The sequence below is a fragment of the Oncorhynchus kisutch genome, linkage group LG2 (genome assembly GCF_002021735.2).
Source record: "Oncorhynchus kisutch isolate 150728-3 linkage group LG2, Okis_V2, whole genome shotgun sequence".
Classification (NCBI taxonomy): domain Eukaryota; kingdom Metazoa; phylum Chordata; class Actinopteri; order Salmoniformes; family Salmonidae; genus Oncorhynchus; species Oncorhynchus kisutch.
In genome coordinates, this window is record NC_034175.2 from 39,461,274 (window position 1) to 39,480,202 (window position 18,929).

At 40.0% G+C, this 18,929-nt stretch overlaps 1 long non-coding RNA gene and 1 pseudogene across 1 annotated transcript; one reads left to right on the plus strand and one right to left on the minus strand.

Moving 5' to 3' along the window:
- The first annotated feature begins 482 nt into the window (after positions 1-482).
- LOC109904131 (probable tRNA N6-adenosine threonylcarbamoyltransferase, mitochondrial) lies at positions 483-8,306 on the plus strand (annotated as a pseudogene).
- An 842-nt stretch (positions 8,307-9,148) lies between these two features.
- LOC109902427 (uncharacterized) lies at positions 9,149-18,677 on the minus strand. The gene is made up of 4 exons (XR_002256883.2): positions 18,465-18,677; positions 13,518-13,650; positions 9,619-9,667; positions 9,149-9,524 (listed from the first exon to the last, which is right to left on the minus strand). It is a non-coding gene; the product is annotated as an uncharacterized LOC109902427 (long non-coding RNA).
- Between the last annotated feature and the right edge of the window lie 252 nt (positions 18,678-18,929).

Genomic DNA, 18,929 nt, shown 5'->3' on the forward strand with positions numbered 1-18,929 from the left:
CATTTTCTTCATATTTCTCAAATCATAAAAATGAAACCACCTAACGTTAGATTAGTGTTATTTGTGGTTTCATGGAGGAATTGTTTTCATGTGACACAAACCTCCTCTTAAGTATAATAAGTACACGGTCGTAGCAGGTTAGAATTTACGCAGCAGGTTAGGAGAAGTGGGTTAAAGGTTAATAAAAAGAGTTAGGGTTAGCTTAAATACATTGATTTGACAAAAGCTGGATACCGTCTAGCCATGACCAAAGTACACGGGACGTCACTAGCTTCTATGAAGGGGTCAGCGTCCGGTCTAGAAGCGAAAAGGGTGACCTTTCCTGTTACTGGAATAATAATTGGATAATTTATTTCGGCATGTCAACGCAAAGTCGTGACAAAAATAGAAAGGAAGAAGTTAGCCGTTCTATTGCTAATCAACAAGAGAGAAACATGCTTATAGACAACTGCCATAACTACGCTTGACTTATGGATAATATCATGCTTTCGAATGCTGTTGAAGATGACGAATTCCCCTCTTTACAGGTTACTCCGTGCAAACCTCCACCCTCCGAAAAACCCAACATGAACTCTGACATCGTAGCTACCCTCTCCTTACTCCTCAACTCCAGGTCTGACGCTATTGAGAAAATGGTAGACGCGAACGACATGGTTATCGAAGGCTTGAAAAAGACTGTGGGGTTTGCATGCGGTGAAATCAAGGATGTGAAACCGAGAGTGGCTAAATTGGAAAAGAATAACAATGTACCATAGACGTCTCACTGATCTGGAACAATACACAAGAAGATGGAACCTGAGACTACGGCTTGTCAGAGGTGGAGCATGAAGATGTGCGAGGAGAGGCTATCCGTATCTGCCAAGACGTTATGCCTGCAGAGAAGAACAAAGTTGGTGATACCATCGACGTTGTGCATCGCCTCGGCAAGAAGCAACAGCAAAACGATTCAAGAACAATGGGTATCATCATCCTCTTCACTGCCAGATTCTACAGGGATGCTGTCTGGAAAGCTGCTAGGAAGAACGCCTTCCTTCAGAGCCATGGTATGCGTTTCGCCGAGCATCTCAGCCCGGAGGACATAGAAAGAAGGAACAAGTTGTGGCCAAAGATGGCACGAAATGAGGGAAAGGCTGCTTACTTCGTCGAAGGACGGGGCTTCATCAACGGTTCAGAAATCCATATTCCTCCCTAAAATCTCACCAGAAGGAACAGGTTGATGGTTTCAGCCATGGTATTCTAATTTTCCTTATGTTGTTTACCTAACAAGCATCAGGTGACTATTTTTCAAGAATACTCAGGTACTTCAATTTATTAGTTTGTTCTTGTATGACCAGAAGACCTATTTTGTTTACAAACTTACGAAGAAGATTGAAAGTTGTATTTTTTTTTTTTTATGTATACAGTAACTAAGATACTGTTTTAAATGGCATACAGGTCTGCTCTGACTTTACACGTTTATTGTTCTATTTAGTTATTAATACTCATTTTCAAAAAATGGTCTTAGGAACGTGTATATGTAAAACATTTTTTTATGATCAGTTTTCATATGCACTTAAAATAGTAGGTACCTTTTTTATTTATTTTTATTAATTTGTATTTTCTCAGAACAGTTCCTGGTTTAGTCTCTCTTACCACAAGAACCCTAGGTCTGGTCTTGAACATAATTTTCAGTTGAGTTGAATTTCAAAGCCGGGTAACGTCCAGCTCAAAGTTTATGGAATAAGCTATTTTCACTTTAAATGGACATACATGGTGCAGATCTCGGTTCCTTATCGTTTACGTTCACTGCTCCTACGTCTTTGACTCATCCTACTACAGTTTATACTTTTATATAATCTTTGTTGCTTTGTCTTTGTCTATAGTTTCTCTTAATGCTAGGGGGTTACAAAACAATGTGAAGCGCAAGGCCTTATTTTTATTTGCTAAACAATTTCGAACAGATTTTTGCTTTTTTCAAGAGTCTCACTCAATTTTGGCTGGTGCCAACTTCTGGAGGTCACAGTGGGGCAACGATATTTGGCTTTCCCATGGATCTGAACGCTCTGCTGGTGTCACTACAATGAAAAATACCTTTGGTGGTAATATTCTACACTCTGAATGTGACCCCTTTGGTCACTTAATTTGTCTTGTGATCAGTTACAATGACATTATGCTCATTACTGTAAACTTCTATGGGTACACCAAACATGAGAATGATGAGTCACTTGAATCTATAGAGAAACATATACTTCATTGGTTATCTAAATTTCCCAATTCGTTATTATTGATAGGAGGGGACTTTAATATTACTATAGATAATTCAAATGATAGATGGCCCCCTGGTAGGCCAACCAATCATAATTTGGTTTAATACTTTTTATGGAAAAGTTTGATCTTGATACATGGAGAGGTTTCTGGCTGACAGATCATTCACTTGGAGTAACAAAACAGGTTCCAGACAATCCAGAATAGATTTTTGGCTTATATCCAAATGTATTGATAGTGAGTGTGTTTAAGTGTGTGTATTTTAAGACAATTAAATACTCTACTAACAAAAAAGCTGTTAGAATTATAAGTGTATGTATGTCCCTTAAGGTCCTTGTGTAATTGTAATGTGATATTGTACCCCCTAGCTCGATTGTCCATTGTATTTAATCTATGTATACTTGTGTTCCCTCATGTACTTTCTGTATTGATTTGTTGTTAATAAATGTAATGTCCAGTCTAGAAGCATGTTTTCCACTGCTCCTATAGTTATGCTTTGGTTCTACAGTTTAACTGGAGACTGACCCAGAAAGAACATTTCCATACACCGCCACATAGCGAAGTCAGATTTGAAAAATCCTAATAAGACACTTTAGTCATCACCTTTTGTGCACAAAGCATCCATTGAATTATTCAAATAACTGTTGCTGAGGCCATTTATTTTATCACTCACAGCTGAAGCCAATGGCAGTGTCCGAGAGAACCAAAACGACTGAATGCGACTGCAGACTGATACAAATCACCTTACATCATAAATAACTACTAATTTATTATTTGTTGACCAGTCAGTCACAATTTATCCAATGTACATTGTGGTTTTGATCCTTTAACATGTTCATTAACATTTTATATTCATCCAATGTCTGATTTTTTTGGATGACATGATGACGTTGTTGCTCCCTGTGCGCACTGAATGCTAGTGTGGATGTGATGTTGGTCCATATAAACCGGATGCAACCCGATATAGACAGTCCATGAATTGACATGCGAACGAACGTGAGTAAATTACCTTTAAAAAAATACACAGACATCTTGGAAGTAATCTTCAGTTCTTATTATACCTCAATGGCTTCTATAGCCACTAAGTCATATACCCCAGCCATTTCTACAATTTTATCTTGTTAAAATGGGATTTTAACCTTAACCTTATGCCTAACCTTATATTAAGACCACAATTTGTGGCTATAGAAGCTAGTGGAAACCAGTACAAGTGTCAAGAGACAGAAGAGGAAGCGAGACATACTGTACCACTCCTTTGTTTTTTTCTGTATCTATGGGAAATTCTCATTTGGGCAAAAGACCGTATTCCGTCCTCTCTCCCATGACCCGGAATCCAGTAAGTGGTCAAGGAGTGTTTAATTTCATTAGTAGGCAAATGGAAGAGTGTTCTCCCCTCCTCCATATCCACGTTTGATCGAAGAGTTAAATCTGTCACACCCATTTTGAATCAGCTTTTGTTTTGTCAGGAGAAAAACATGCACATGTTTAAAACAATAACTAGCATTTTGCTTTTATCTATAAAATGTATTGCACAACTAACTTAATTTGTTTTAATCACTTTACACATTTGTTTTGAAATCCACCCCTGTAAACGTCCTTTGCCTAAGGATGTGTGAATGGAGAAGGACCATCTAATTTCAAACAAGCACATTTCCTTCCACGTTCACTCTCCTTGATTACCTTTGACCTTTTTCAAAAGGGGGAGAGAGAGGAAGGAGTGAAGACCCAGGAGTCGGGGAAATCTAATTGATAAAAGGCCAATGGCCTTTTCTCATTTGGGCCAAAGTCCGTCCTCCGCCCTCCTCCAAAAACCTCTCCTCCGTGACCCAGAAACCGGTATGTGGTCCCGGAGTGTCAATCCGTTAGTAGGCAAACGGAAGATGCTCATCCCCTCCTCAATAGCCTCCTTTTGGCGAGGAAGCACAAGTGTATCCTACCAGAGTCATTCATGGAAGAGTTTTGAAATCTACCACTGTTTTCTCGAAGGAGAAAAGCATGCTAACATTTAAAAACTTGTCCTTTTATATATAAAATGTATTGCACAACTATCTATATTTGTCTTTATAACTGTAATTTACTGATGATGCACGATTGGAGAATAGTCTCATTTCATTCAAGTGCATTTTTGTCTACTCCCTCTCCTTGCAGCCTCCCCTCAATTACCTTTGACCTATTTCAAAAGGAGGCCAGAGAGTATGCAGGAGTTAAGCAAATCCAATTGAGAAAAGGCAAATTAACCAAGTATGCGTTTAGACAGGCATCACAATTTGGATATTTTTTCCACTAATTGGTCTTTTGACCAATCACATCAGATCTTTTTCAGAGCTGATCTGATTGGGGGATAAAAATTAAATATCGGAATTGGGCTGCCTGTCTAAACGCAGCCAAAGTAGACCAGACCCAACTGCGATTGCATTGGTGTCTATTGGAGCCACAGGAACTGACCCTTTTTTTCCCCTCATGGTAAACTATTTCACTATCTTAAAAGTCGTGGAGCTCCATGCAAAAACCATTTCTCAGCATTGCAACTTCAGCTTTTGGTACAACGGTATTGTTGTCAGACTTCAATAATCAAGTTTTTAATACAGTACCTTTCAAAAATAGTCATGGTAGCTGGTACCCACTGGGCACAGATGTCAATTCAACGTCTATTCCACGTTGGTTCAACGTAATTGAATTGAAATGACGTGGAAACAAAATTGATTCAACTAGTGTGTGTGTGTCCAGTGGGTAGCTACACTGCTTCCATTTTTGCTGAGAGGAAGAGGCGAAGCGAGAGGCTCAATTCAGCCAAAAATCTGTCTTCTCCAGCAGATGGCGTGGAGTTGAGTTTTTGTATGGAGGTCAATGAGTGTCGAATTTGGTCAGCCAAAAAATGTATGGGTTATGTGCTACAATCCAAAGAGTGTTTAATTGCTATATTGTAATTACTTTGCCACCATGGCCTATTTATTACCTTACCTCTCTTATCCTACCTCATTTGCACATGCTGTATATACATTTTTCTACTGTATTATTGATTGCATGTTTGTTAATTCCATGTGTAACTCCGTGTTGTTGTATGTGTCGAACGGCTTTGCTTTATCTTGTCCAGGTCGCAGTTGCAAATGAGAACTTGTTCTCAACTAGCCTACCTGGTTAAATAAAAGTGAAATAAAAATGTAAAATTAAAATAGAGAGGAATAGGCAGGAGTTTGACAGTCCACGTGCCACTGTGGACAACATCTCCCTTTGTCTCGGCGTAGAGACGAGTATCTTGTCAGTATTATCCATAATCTTAGATTTAGGTGATTTGCTATGGAAATGTATTTTGGCTAATGCAGGAACTTCTGTTTTAGTCAAAAATGTTTGAATTTAAAAATTCAGCTCCACAGGGTCCACCTATGTTTATACTCAAGCATTTATGGAAATGTGCTTTTAGAGTAGCAATGAGTTCCAGGCTTGTTCATGGCATGTGACAGGTGCGGCTGTAGTGGATAAAAAAAGGCTTAATCCTTGGAGAATCTCTTCATTCACAAAAAGAGGTGGGTATAATTTTGTTAATTTGTTCATGTTAGACCATATTGTAGGTCATGTTGTACAGGAGGCCATGGAGCGGTCTGCTGTAGCCACCACTGAAGCCGGGCCCTGAGTCTGGGGATAGGTCTGGACTTCAGCCTGAGCTTTGTAAAGCAACAGCAGAAGCACTTCATACCCATCCACCACATGGAGGACCATGCCCTGATGGTCAGGATGCTCCAACCAGTGGTCTTCCCCTTCCTTGTCCTCCTGGTCTCTGGTCACTCTCCTGGCTCTGGCCCAAGGAATCAGCGACTTTCTTCTACTGGGTCAAACACTGGATGGCGCTCCAGGGGACACTATAGACAAGGTCATGAGTCTACCTTTAAGAAAACACTTGTCAAAGGCCGGTGGGTTTTCTTGGCCTTGAATTTGTGACCTTTGTTAATTCACAGGAGGCAAGATGTCTGTCACTCATCAAACACCCAAAGTGATCCACGATAAGTGGGGTCAAGCAATACAGCTTCTGGCTTAAGCTGGAGACAGGTTGATGTTTCTCTTCAAGCCACCAATGGGAGCAGACTATGACTGTAACTTGTCCTTTGCTCTTCTGCAAAATCAGGTGACAATGTCAATACAGAAAAAAGAGGAAGGTAATAAATAAGTCAAATATATAATATGCATTAATATCATGACCTTTCCTTGGTCGACACATTGAATCAGGTCATTTAAATTAAGTGTGAATAATGCATCAATTGTGTTTTTTTTGTTTCATCCAAGGTGTGGAGCAGGGGACTTTGTTGCATGTGTGAATGATACAGCTGCCGCTACACAGTGGCCTCTCACATTGCCAAGTGCACACATCGTGCCATTTTCTTCTGTAAGGCCTTCTGCCTTCCTGCAATCCAACCCTGGTTGATTTTATTTTATTTTATTAGGATCTCTTTTAGTCCCCATTTGGACTAATCTTCCAAGAGTCCTTAACATTAAAATACAATTTATAATACAAACACACTTTCACATATAACACACTATTACAAACATACATAATACACTAGCATAATGACCCAATAAATACTCAATCTAAAAATTAAAAATAATAAAAAATATATATATATATTGATTCTTCATCTACTATAGTCCCACAACATTTCTATATACTATATTTAAATTGTTTTTAAATAATGTTTAAACTTATATATTGAAAGGTTTCTAGTTTGCTCAGTTAATGTATTCAATTTCTTTATTGCTCTAAATCGAAATGTTCTTTTGCCCATTTCTTTTTTCTGTCTGGATAACGCATAGATGGTGGACAATCTATTCCTAGTGTTTACGGAATGTCTGTCTCTTACCAACTGAATACAATTGTGAATAGAACTTGGCCGTTTTAAATGTAAATTATAAAATAAGATAAGCATGTTTTTTTCAATTATCTTGTCGATTGATGACCAACCAAGAACACTGCGCATGACTGCAACAGAAGAACCATATCTCTGCCTTAAAACAATCCTTGCTGCGTTATTCTGTGCATTCTGCAGCCTCCTAACTTCACTAGATGATGCATTTCCCCAGCCCACCGAACAATAGTTCACTTGACTCTCAACCAATGCCTGTGTTATTTGCTGAAGGATTTTCCCTGGTAAATATTTAGCTATCCTTCTGATTATGCATGCTGTTTTAATATATATTTTTTTACATAGATTAGTTATTTGAGACAACCATGATAAGCAGTTGTCTAGCTGCACTCCCAGTAGTTTGGTTTCTGCCACTTCTTCAATTTGTACTCCTCCCATACTTAATTGTATCCCATGCTGTTTTGGCCTTTTCCTAGTTGAACAGACCAACATAACTTTGGTTTTCTTGGTGTTTAAAGCAAGTTTGTTTTGGCAAACCCATTTCCTGATAATCTCCAAATCTCCTTGCAAAGCTTGCTGTACCTGTTGAACCGATTGTTTTGCTGCATAAATTGTAGTATCATCTGCAAATATAGTAGCTTGAGTTTCAACCAAGGCATAGGGAAGGTCGTTGGTGTATATTAAGTAGAGAAGTGGCCCAAGGCAGCTGCCCTGCGGTATTCCACAGTTTAACACATTAGGGGAAGAAAATGAACCATTGATATAGGTGGACTGTTTCCTGTCAGTTAGAACCCTGGTGAGTGAATTCATCCCATAATTGGATAGTGGGTTCATAGCTCTCAAGATGATCTAATTCACCATATTTTACTGATGATCTCCTTTTGGACCAAAGGTATATTTCTACAAACACTCAAGTCTGTTTTCCTAAAGGTTTTGCTCTGTTAGGTGATGTCAGGAGGACTTGCCAGTAACCAGTACATCATTATGGCTTTGAAGATGGCCTCAGACGCCACTGAATTACATTTGCTTTGTCCTCCATCCAAGTTATGTACTAAAAATGGAGTCATGGTTGCATGGTATGTAGAAGACTATTTGTTATTTTGGATATGAAAATATGGCTTTGGAGTCCAAGGCATGCACCTACTCTTTATTTGATTTTTTTTCAGGAATGCAATTGAGACTGAAGGAAGGAAAGGGCATCCTATCTAGAGGTCAGCCGATTCATTAGGGCCGATTTCAAGTTTTCATAACAATCGGAAATCGGTATTTTTGGGCACCGATTTCCGAATTATATATATTTTTTAAACTTTTTAAAAACATTTTTATACCTTTTATTTAACTAGGCAAGTCAGTTAAGAACACATTCTTATTTTCAATGACTGCCTAGGAACTGTGGGTTAACTGCCTTGTTCAGGGGCAGAACGACAGATTTTCACCTTGTCAGCTCAGGGGTCCAATCTTGCTACCGCACAGTTAACTGGTCCAACGCTCTAACCATTGCACTCCATGAGTAGCCTGCCTGTTACACGAATGCAGTAGAAGCCAAGGTAAATTGCTAGCTAGCATTAAACTTATCTTATAACAAACAATAAATCATAACCACTAGTTATAACTACTAATCCAGTTTAGCAGGCAATATTAACCAGGTGAAACTGTGTAATTTCTCTTGCGTTCATTGCACGCAGAGTCAGAGTATATGCAACATTTTGGGCTGCCTGGCTCATTTGCGAACTAATTTGCCAGAATTTTACGTAATTATGACATACATTGAATGTTGTGCAATGTAACAAGAATATGTAGGGATGCCACCCGTTAGATAAAATACCGAACGGTTCCGTATTTCACTGAAATAATAAACGTTTTGTTTTCGAAATGATAGTTTCCGGATTCTATCATATTTATGAGCAAAGGCTCGTATTTCTGCGTGTTTTTATGTTATAATTAAGTCTGATTTGATAGAGCAGTCTGACTGAGCAGCAGCAGGCTCGTAATCATTCATTCAAACAGCACTTTCGTGTGTGAAATGACTCCATACTATGTTAATGGTTGTTTCATTTTGTTTTATTATTCAAACTACATCCTATATATTAGACCATTAAGTCACTCTTTCCCATTAATAATATAATGTAATATATTCATCTTGAACATAAATAGAATGGTTCTCTGAGTTCAGATCCTGAGTCACAAGATCACTACGTTAAGCTGGTTCCCAGTCAGGTTAGATCCCAGACTGACCACCAGGGTCACTGTCTTTGCTGGCTGTCTTCATCCAGCCTTAATGAATCCAGGGTGGGCTGTCCCACACAACCTCACCTTGGGGTTGGCTGTCCAGCTCCTCTGGCGTTGGAGCTGGAGCCGAGCTGGTCCGCCCAAAGTGACCTACAGACACCAGCTGGCCATTAGTGCAGCTCGTCATTTTGGACACACCTGATGTACATAGGAGTCAAAGCCAATCATGAAAAACATTGAGATTTATCATGAAACCAAATGTAGGGCATTTTTACTACAAAACAAAATGTACCTTTTTATTGTTGCACTGAGGAACAGGTGGGCCACCATTTATCTCCAAACTGTGTTGAAAAGGACATACATTATTGATGTTATCCCAACCAGAAATGTGTGAAAGCATTAGAATGGCTTGCTCCTCAGCTATGACCCTCTGGCCGTTTGGGTTATTGGTTTGTGTCAATCCTAAAATTAGATGTACGAAACATGCACTCAAAAACACATGTACAGCACAGGAGGCTGCTGAGGGGAGAACGGCTCATCATAATGGCCAGAACGGAACAAATGGAATAGCATCAAACACCTGGACACCATGTGTTTGATGTATTGATGCCATTCCACTGATTCTGCTCCAGTCATTACCACAAGCCTGTCCTCCCCAATGAAGGTGGCACCAACCTCCTGTGATGTGCAGTATAAACCAGAAGTCATGGTATATTATTAGATTGTATACTGTGACCTGTTTCCAAGTCAACTCTGAAAGCCATGTTACTACTCTAACAGTGTTACAACAGTAATGGGCAAAATAGTCAAGTAATAACATGACAAACGGTTGCTCAAATCTCCCATTGATACCAATGCATGACTTCTGCAAGCCTTTGAGTGAATGTACTGTTTCTCAAAAAAAGATTTGAGCCTTGCTGAGGATGTACAGTTGAAGTCGGAAGTTTACATACACCTTAGCCAAATACATTTAAACTCAGTTTTTCACAATTCCTGACATTCAATCCAAGTAAAAATTCCCTGTCTTAGGTCAGTTAGGATCACCACTTTATTTTAAGAATGTGAAATGTCAGAATAATAGTAGAGAAAATTATTTATTTCAGCTTGTATTTCTTCATCACATTCCCAGTGGGTCAGAAGTTTACATACACTCAATTAGTATTTGGTAGCATTGCCTTTAAATTGTTTAACTTGGGTCAAACGTTTCGGGTAGCCTTCCACAAGCTGTGAATTTTGGCCCATTCCTCCTGACAGAGCTGGTGTAACTGAGTCAGGTTTGAAGGCCTTCTTGCTCGCACACGCTTTTTCAGTTCTGCCCACAAATTCTCTAGAGGATTGAGGAGCGGGGTTTGGTGTTGGCCACTCCAGTACCTTGACTTTGTTGTCCTTAAGCCATTTTGCCACAACTTTGGAAGTATGCTTGGGGTCATTGTCATTTGGAAGATCCATTTGTGACCAAGCTTTAACTTCCTGACTGATGTTTTGAGATGTTGCTTCAATATGTCCACATAATTTTCCTCCCTCATGATGCCAACTATTTTGTGAAGTGCACCAGTCCCTCCTGCAGCAAAGCTCCCCCAAAACATGATGCTGTCACCCCCGTGCTTCACGGTTGGAATGGTGTTCTTTGGCTTGCAAGCCTTCCCCTTTTTCCTCCAAACATAACAATGGTCATTATGGCCAAACAGTTCTATTTTTGTTTCATCAGACCAGAGGACATTTCTCCAAAAAGTACGATCTTTGTCCCCATGTGCAGTTGCAAACCGTAGTCTGGCTTTTTACGGCGGTTTTGGAGCAGTGGCTTCTTCCTTGCTGTCGATATAGGACTCGTTTTACTGTGGATATAGATACTTTTGTATCCACAAAGTCCTTTGCTGTTGTTCTGGGATTGATTTTCACTTTTCGCACTAAAGTACGTTCATCTCTAGGAGACAGAAAGTGTCTCCTTCCTGAGCAGTATGATGGCTACGTGGTCCCATGGTGTTTATACTTGCGTACTATTGTTTGTACAGATGACTGTGGTACCTTCAGGCGTTTGGAAATTTCTCCCAAGGATGAACCAGATTGTGGAGGTCTTGTTCTGAGGTCTTGGCTGATTTCTTTAGATTTTCCCATGATGTCAAGCAAAGAGGCACTGAGTTTGAAGGTAGGCCTTGAAATACATACACAGGTACACCTCCAATTGATTTTATTTTACCTTTATTTAACCGGGCAGGTCAGTTAAGAACAAATTCTTATTTTCAATGACAGCCTAGGAACAGTGGGTTAACTGCTTGTTCAGGGGCAGAACGACAGATTTATACCTTGTCAGCTCGGGGGTTTGAACTTGCAACCTTCCGGTCACTAGCCTATCAGAGGCTTCTAAAGCCATGACATCATTTTCTGGAATTCTCCAAGCTGTTTAAAGGCACAGTCAACTTAGTGCGTGTAAACCTCTGACCCACTGGAATTGTGATAGTGAATTTTTTGAGTCTGTAAATAATTGTTGCAAAAATGACTTGTCATGCACAAGTAGATGTCCTAAATGACTTGCCAAAACTATAGTTTGTTTACAAGAAATTTGTGGAGTAGTTGAAAAACGAGTTTTAATGACTCCAACCTAAGTGTAAACTTCCGACTTCAACTGTACGTACCAACACACAGGATGCCCAGGGCTCGTATAACACTGAGGAGGGTTCTCTTAGTTGTCCGGGACACCCGTAGTAGATGAACCAGTGGTGGAACTCTGTTCTCTTTACACATCCCATCCAGGTGGCTCAGATTGCGCTATAACTGCCTGGCAGCTTGAAACACAATACTATTTGGTTACACTTTACCAACATGAATCGTAGGTAAATCTTGACTTGAATCATAAGGGCTACGTAAGGGCCATCTCTGGCCTGACTATATCTAACACCTCCACACAACATTTGACAATTGGCAGTTGCGGGATGTGAGTGATGCCTTTGTTGCATATCGGCCAGCAGTGGTGACCGTGTGAAGATCCGTGTGAAGATGACAGGATGAGGGCATAAGTTGATGCCAGCTGTCACCTCATGAAATTGTCAAGGAAAATATGACCAGGGTAAGCTAGTTCGCTAGTGTATTGCCTTGCCAATTACCTGACCCTAATAACAATGGGTTAGCATAGTGTAAAGTTAGTCGCTAGGCCAATAAGATGACATCACCTGTCGTGACTGTTCTGTCATTACTAGGATGGCGTTATGTAGAACTTGTGTAAGAGGGTTCAAGTAAAGTGTTACATATAATTCAAGCTGTACATTAAAAGGTGTAATATGTCACTTTTTGGACAACCTGACTAAATTTACGTAGAAATGTAAGTTACCATTTCCACATCGTTAACCTAATTTTGTCTCTCTAATTAAGAGAACAACAGACATTTATCGTGAAAAAGAAGGCTGGAATAAAAATAACCATCTGTTGTCTTGTCTGGACAGTTACTATTTCAGATGCTGCTGTGCAGATTCTCTGTAGACGTGTGTGACAGACAGGGGACCTGAGGGAAGACTAGAGGCTGTTGCCATGTTAAAGGAAAAAGAAAACAGGAACACATCTATTCAGGGAGTCAGAAGTAAGCATTTGGAAACACAACAAAACAGTGAACACCCATCCCCTTTCAATTGATACCCCAGTTCTTCCAAATCAACTTTAGGATATCGAAACATTTGGAACAGTCAGTATTGTTTAGGATTGTGATCCTCTTCTTTTCAAGGTAGACATTCCTGGCTACATGCCTTCCTGTGCTCTGGCTGGGGGTGATGAGTCTAGCAGAGGAAAGCCGTCTGGGGGCAGGAGGTGGCTTGACTTGCGGTGACAGAGGCAGACCTCGCTCCAGCACAAATCTCAGGGTGCATGTCCACAGTACAGTCAATCATTAATCTGCATTGCCTGTCAACGGCACATGGAAGTAGCGTTGTTTTACGACGCTCTGTGTTTAGTTTCATCGATCCCTAGAGAGGGCATCCCCCTGAACGAATTAAATGTGGTCTGGAAAAGCTTGACGTTAGCTTGTTAGCGAGCCAACTCTGTCCATGAACTGATGAGTGTCATTTAACCTTTGCTCTGCTGAGGAGTCCTCTTTTAAGAAAGATTACCTTGGTGTAAGGGACTTATTTTGCGTGAAAATTCTGGCAAGTACAGAGGGGTGGCATTTAAAACAAAAGTGTTGGAATTGGAGTTTAAGGAACGTACCGACATATTGCACCCTGTCGCGAGGAGGAGAGGATGAGCTCCAGGATAGAGTTGTAGCCGATATGCTCTGCCATTTCATAGTGTGTCTTACCAAGGTCCACAGAGAGACGGCACCCTGCTACCTCACCTCCACCTGGGTCACATTTAGTAGGGAGAAAACGTTTAGAAACAAATTAAAACAGGGAGGTACTACCTGAATTTGTCTCATAATAACATATTTTCATTTTCTGTGACCAAACTGTTTGATACTGTGTGCCCTACTGAACTCAACCCTGAACACTGCAGAGGGGACACAACTTAAAGTACATGCTGAAGTGCTACCAGAGTGTTAATAAATACATTATATGTTAATTTGGGCATTGTTACCTGCCTACAATATCCACCGTAGAGTGCATAGGTTACAAGCCCATTGTAAGTCAATAGAGCTAACTGTCTGGCTACTATTGTTAGCTAGCCACAAATAATTGTGAGCTAGCTACCCACAAATAATTTACATCTACCTTGGATAACATTGGTTTTAGGTCATTTTTGCCTGTTATACTATCTGGTTAGCTACATTATTACGATTCACGTATAGCTAGCTGATAGGAATGAAATAAAACATTTGCTTTGTGTATTTGTTGTTTAATCTCTACTGCCATTGTCCTGGCTAGAAATTTTTTTTATTTTTTTTTATTTAACCTTTATTTAACCAGGCAAGTCAGTTAAGAACACATTCTTATTTTCAATGACGGCCTGGGAACAGTGGGTTAACTGCCTGTTCAGGGGCAGAACGACAGATTTGTACCTTGTCAGCTCGGGGGTTTGAACTCGCAACCTTCCGGTTACTAATCCAACGCTCTAACCACTAGGCTACGCTGCCGCCCCCTAGAAGAAGGAAGGTTCAGATAATGGGTGAGTTGGCTAGCCACAAATAATTATAAACTAGGGGGTTGCCTGTTTTGCATGTTATTTTGACATTAATGTGTGTCAAATATCAGTTTGTACCCACAGATAATTGACATCTACTGTACCTTGCTTAACATTAGTTTTAGGTCATTTTTGCTTGTTTAAGTAGCTAGCTGGCTAGCTAGATTACAGTGACTCACTTATAACTAGCTGATAATTATGAAGTAAAACAATTGCTTGTTTCGTTTCTATTGTTGCCATTGTCCTAGCTGGAAGAAGTTTCAGTGAATGGGCAGATGCAGTGTGAGGTAATACAGTAGGGGGAGAACAAGTGCTTCTCAAATGTAAGGTTTTATATGTTCTCCACCCTCTTGTCCTCTCAAGAACGTACTCAAGAGAGTCCTCTGAAAATGCACTTGGAGCATGAGAGTGTGAAGCACAGTAGTATGCATATTGAGGATCATCCCATTACCCATCATTCAGGGCAGGTGTTTATTTTCTTTTGGGGGGCGGGGGTTTCCTGTTTTGCATGTTATTTTGACATTAATATGTGTCACATATCAGTTTCTAAACAATATTTTTTTTTAAATAAAAAAAATAATTGAGTTAATAAAGCCATGGTCGCTTTCTTGAGTAAGGCAGCTCCTAAATGCAGCTGTTTCAGCCCAGTTCAGTGCTTTCTGTGGTGGTTGAGCAGCCAGCGGAAAATACAGAGCGTAGAGGTTGGTAATGTTCTCTAGTTGCGCCGTGATTGGGTAATGTTTTCTAGTTGTGCCGGGACACTACAGTGTTCTGTCACTCATGGGGACACTACATCACCGCTAAATCGAAAGGTAGAGCTCGAAAATTCAAGCCCCTTGGGTGCTGCATTAGAGTTACATTAGAAGTGCCCATCCAAGAAGCCTCAAGGTCATTGGCCACAGATAGAATTGTCAAATCATGTTATATCTACACTAGCTTTGATTGGACTGATCATGTCAACATCATACTTTCAAAATCTTAGCTAGCAGTCATCATCATGAATCAAGTTTACAATCTACAGGAAATGCTTTTTCATCCGTGTCATATAAAGAGAATTACAGATAAAACATATCGGTACTCATGGGCCATTGGACATAAACATTACACAACAAGTAGGAAATCGCAAATTCAACAATGAGTGGTTTGGAAGGAATTAGTGGCTAACTGGAAGCATTGCAAAGCAATCCCTAGCCTGCTATTCAGTGGAGTGGGTTTGTAGTTCCAAGTCTGGGTTTAAGGGTCTCTTTTCCAAACTTAAAAGGATAAACATTCAACATTGGCCATGCTGTCAATTCAGCATGACTTCTGCCATCAAAACAACTGGAAACTCAGAACCTTGAAATCTGACTTCAGAGAGTTCAAGACAGCTGGGAACTCTGAATTGAACGGTCATCCAAATCGGTATTGCAAGTCGGGAACTCAGGCCTCTTTCTAGTGCTCCAACGTCATCGTAATTTGACCTTGTTTTTTCCCCCAGAGTTCCCAGTCATCTTGGACGCACCATCAATCCAGAGAATGCCAGACTTTTGCTCACGAAGGGCCTGTTCAAGTGAACACAGCAAGGTGAGTCCAAAACTGTATGATGCTTCATGAATTATGTAATATTATGTAATATACCAGGGAGATATGTATACAGTAGCTAATAAAGTAATACTAAGTGTATGTTGTGTAGTAAGCTGATTGTAGCCCATGTGCCTCACCCTAGTAATTTGGTCCCTTTTCCCCCCTCTTAATTTCAACTACCGTTCTGACTTGGTGGTGCACATGTAGCCTATAGGCTGTTTTAGAGAAATGTAATCATTGAATATTGTAAGAGCGTTCCTTCTCTGCTCATATGCCCCTTTTATTTATCCTATGGTTCTGACTTGGTGTACAGGGAGAATAGTGTAAGAACTGTCGTGGAAATTAAGTACTGAGAGACGTGGTCATTTCGTCAAACAATCATCTTTATTTAATATCAATTAATTATTGCAATAATGAGACCGGCGTTATCTTAACCCCCAACCCTGGCCTATTTTCCCAGGCCAGGATGTCTAAGAACCAGAGGCCTTTGTTCTACTCCTCTCTCCGTGTTACAACCACCCCACATCCTGTCACTGGAATGATATCTGTAGGTTTTATCACCAGGAAACTAGAGTGGACAACATAAAACTCAGCACTAGCAGGACAGAAATATCTCACTGTTTAGGTGAATAATTGTTACATATCCAACAAATAAGGTGAATACATAATTTTTCTGTCACAGAACAGCACATGCTCTGAATTCTGTCGCTGTACATTTAAAAAATGCTGAACAAATAGTTAAATTAGCTACATCCGTCCTAACTCGCTCGTTAATGTCTTCATCAAAATGACAGATTGCCTCTTAGCCGCTCGTCGTCCCCTTATGCTATAGTTTGTACATCTCAATTGTCAATAGAAACCACATTTGTTTAAGCACGTCAGCCATATCAGCTATGTTTTTTTTAAAGGAAGTAAATGAGGCTGAATTAACTGTTTCGCTGCCAGGAGCCTCACCAATGGAGCCACCCACCCTAGATACACACACAAACAAGCACACAGGAATTGTCAAACATGCAAACACACACACAAGACATTGGTTAAACAGTACTAACCTGCTGGGCTATGAGGGACTAGTACTGATCGCTGTTCCTGACCAGGCACAGCGGAAGTGGAGCATGGCCTGCTGGCTGCCAAGGAGATTGACCAGCACCGGCATGGCACTGTAGCGCATCAGGGGCCTCATTTATCAAGCTTTAGAGTATTTTTTTGTGCACATGCACCTTTGAAAAACGAGGCCCCATGGCCTCAAACACAAGCGTATTTTCAAATGCGACACCACCAAGGTAGCAGCCATACACTGCAGTGCTGGCCTTGCACTACGCATCAGCTCCAGCAGGGCCAGGATTCCTCCTGAATAGGGTTGCAAAGCTACCAATAATTTACCAAAGTCACCGTAATTTTGGTAATTTTGGTAATATATACTTGAATAACTTTCCTTTTTTATATATCTGTGTCCATATTGTCCATGAGTTTCTAGTAGATAAACCATATGGTTCAAGAGAAAAATAGCCTAATTCATGAAAAAAAAGCATCTAAATCAACAATGGCACTATTTTCAATTACCTCTGCACCTCGTCCAGCTATTGACTTTTTTCACAACTGCCACCAGTTTGACGCCAAAACAATTAACAATAACATATTGATATAGAAAAATGTTGAAGAAAAAAGGATACTCATATTAAACACCAATGGTATTCACAACGTAGATGGTTTATGTGTTGTTATGTGTTAATAACATATAGACTACTTTACCCAGCAGGCTATGCGGGAGGCGGATGGTTAAAGAATGCCTTGCATGGCTAAACATGGAGTTTTCTAGCTGAAGTATATGTAGTTAAACCTACGCCCCAGTTTGTCATTATACAAGGAACAAACATAACAGTTTATATTTAGGATAATGTTTTACAGCTTTGTAATTGTATCATTTCATTTCATTATTTGACGTTACACCTGACAGAGGGCCAGAGATAATTACAGACACCTGTGATAATCTGAAGTACCTAAAAGGGCCACTAGATGTCTTTTGATATATTCTGGTAGTTTACTTGGAATTTCCAATATTATACCCTCCCTTTGCAACTCTACTCCTGAAGTATAGGAAAGCTACTTTAGGGTCTGTCGATATTTAGATTCTATTGCAGAATTAGTTTACCTTTAACACTCATTACGTGCTCCATTGTGGCTAAAACACCCCATGGCTAAGGTACGAATACAGTGCCTTCAGAAAGTATTCACACCACTTGACTTTTTCCAAATGTGGTTGTTTCAGCCCGAATTAAGCCATTATTAAAAGTAAATGTTGTGTCACTGATCTACTACACACAATACCCCATAATATAAAAAGGGGAATTCTGTTTTTAGAGATCTTTACAAGTTAATTAAAAAAAAATATATGTCTTGAGTCAATAAGTAGATAAGTATTTTCAGTGGCTTGCGACGGCTCACTCGTAAATTTTAAGTGAATCCAAACCTTACCTTTGTTTCCTCAGAGACTTCCTCTAGCTGACGGCTTTCGACGTCAAACTTCAATACCACCGTGTTATTGGAAATACCCATCTGGCAAGTACGGGAAATGTTTATAGGCGAATGCAGGTCCTAAGAGCAATGGTGTTAAATCCGCTCTGGAACTAAAGCTGATCGATATCTCACGCATCCCGTTGTCTCGTGACAGATCTACGGCACCTTATGTTTACGTAGTCTGTCCACGAGAGATGATGTACACTTAAACCTTTATAACTTTGCATCAATCACACATTACTTGTTTGAAGCATATCTCCATCGGGATAAGATTTGTGAATGATTTATTACATGTAATAATATTACATATAAGCCTACATGTAGCCAACTTTATTTAAGAACAAAATCGGTCTTTGCTCCCATAGACACACAGAAGCATGGTATTTTTGAGGTGAATGGAAACCTTCAGGTGCTCTATATGAA